Source organism: Macrobrachium nipponense, chromosome 4 (genome assembly GCF_015104395.2).
Source record: "Macrobrachium nipponense isolate FS-2020 chromosome 4, ASM1510439v2, whole genome shotgun sequence".
NCBI lineage: Eukaryota > Metazoa > Arthropoda > Malacostraca > Decapoda > Palaemonidae > Macrobrachium > Macrobrachium nipponense.
Genome location: NC_061100.1, coordinates 130,332,655 through 130,335,260, shown reverse-complemented (window position 1 = coordinate 130,335,260; position 2,606 = coordinate 130,332,655).

Here is a 2,606-nt window from a genome sequence, read left to right as displayed (position 1 = left end):
TATCTGAAAACCAGTGAAGACGAGTGGCTAAAGAGTGCATGGGAAGAAGGACTAATAAAAGTAGACGAAGACCCAGAAATACACAGAGACAGGAGAATGACAGACAGAACAGAGGACTGGCACAACAAACCAATGCACGGACAATACATGAGACAGACTAAAGAACTAGCCAGCGATGACACATGGCAATGGCTACAGAGGGGAGAGCTAAAGAAGGAAACTGAAGGAATGATAACAGCGGCACAAGATCAGGCCCTAAGAACCAGATATGTCCAAAGAACGATAGATGGAAATAACATCTCTCCCATATGTAGGAAGTGCAATACGAAAAATGAAACCATAAACCACATAGCAAGCGAATGCCCGGCACTTGCACAGAACCAGTACAAAAAGAGGCATGATTCAGTGGCAAAAGCCCTCCACTGGAGCCTATGCAAGAAACATCAGCTACCTTGCAGTAATAAGTGGTACGAGCACCAACCTGAGGGAGTGATAGAAAAAAACGATCAGGCAAAGATCCTCTGGGACTATGGTATCAGAACGGATAGGGTGATACGTGCAACAGACCAGACGTGACGTGATTGACATAGTCAAGAAGAAAGTATCACTCATTGATGTCGCAATACCATGGGACACCAAAGTTGAAGAGAAAGAAAGGGAAAAAATGGATAAGTATCAAGATCTGAAAATTAAAATAAGAAGGATATGGGATATGCCAGTGGAAATCGTACCCATAATCATAGGAGCACTAGGCATGATCCCAAGATCCCTGAAAAGGAATCTAGAAAAACTAGAGGCTGAAGTAGCTCCAGGACTCATGCAAAAGAGTGATCCTAGAAACGGCACACATAGTAAGAAAAGTGATGGACTCCTAAGGAGGCAGGATGCAACCCGGAACCCCACACTGTAAATACCGTCCAGTCGAATTGAGGACTGTGATAGAGCAAAAAAAAAAAATAAATAAAAAACAAAGAAAGTAAATAAATGAATAAATAGAAAAATAATAATAATAATAATAATAATAATAATAATAATAATAATAATAATAATAATAATAATAATAATAATAATAATCTCATACGCGCATGAGTCACTAATATGGTGAAGAAATCTACATTGATGGCAGTGCTAATATATATAATAAAAATGAAATATATGTACATTCTGGATTCCTTTATCAATAATAATGTCAATAATATTAATAGTATTTCAACTTGACACCATTGTGAAATTATTCACTCGATAATAATAATAATAATAATAATAATAATAATAATAATAATAAAATAAATAATAATAATAATCAATAATTTATTATTATTATTATTATTATTATTATTATTATTATTATTATTATTATTATTATTATTATTGATACTCTCTCATTAATAAAAGTACACTCTGTAAACCCTTTTTTGGCTGCAAGATATTCATGCATAAACGATGTTACCGAAAATATATGCATATGGATCGATACAGTCAAGGACGACACATTTAACGCAGTCCTAAAAACTATCAAAAGCAATTCTCGACGAATTTGAGCTCGAGGAATAACTCCACCCAATAGTTTTATGAGCATCCGTATTCGTTTGGTGCTGAATTTGGGGGTTATGTCTCATAAATTTTGGATTGCCGTTAGGGTGGGTGATTGGACATCTGCTTCCCACCTGTCGAAAACCTCATAAATTTTGGATTGACGTTGGGGTGGGTGATTGGACATCTGCTTCCCACCTGTCGAAAACCTCATAAATTTTGGATTGACGTTGGGGTGGGTGATTGGACATCTGCTTCCCACCTGTCGAAAACCTCATAAATTTTGGATTGCCGTTGGGGTGGGTGATTGGTTATCTGTATAACAAATGTCGAAAACCTCATAAATTTTGGATTGACATTGGGGTGGGTGATTGGACATCTGTTTCACACCTGTCGGAAAACCTCATAAATTTTGGATTGACGTTGGGGTGGGTGATTGGTCATCTGTTTCCCACCTGTCAAAAACATCATAAATTTTGGATTGATGTTGGGGTGGGTGATTGGACATCTATTTCCCACCTGTCGAAAACCTCATAAATTTTGGATTGATGTTGGGGTGGGTGATTGGACATCTGTTTCCCACCTGTCAAAAACCTCATAGATTTTTTATTTACGTTAGGGTGGGCGATTGGACATCTGTTTCAAACCTGTCGAAAAGTTCATAAATTTTGGATTGACATTGGGGCGGGTGATTGGACATCTGTTTCCCACCTGTTGAAAACCTCATAAATTTTGGATTGACGTTTGGGTGGGTGATTGGACATCTGTTTCCCACCTGTTGAAAACCTCATAAATTTTGGATTGATGTTGGGGTGGGTGATTGGACATCTGTTTCCCACCTGTCGAAAAAGCTCATAAATTTTGGGTTGACGTTGGTGTGGGTGATTGGACATCTGTTTCCAACCTGTCGAAAAGCTCATAAATTTTGGGTTGACGTTGGTGTGGGTGATTGGACATCTGTTTCCAACCTGTCGAAAACCTCATAAATTTTGGGTTGATGTTGGCGTGGGTGATTTGACATCTGTTTCCCACCTGTTGAAAAGCTCATTAATTTTGGGTTGATGCTGGGGTGG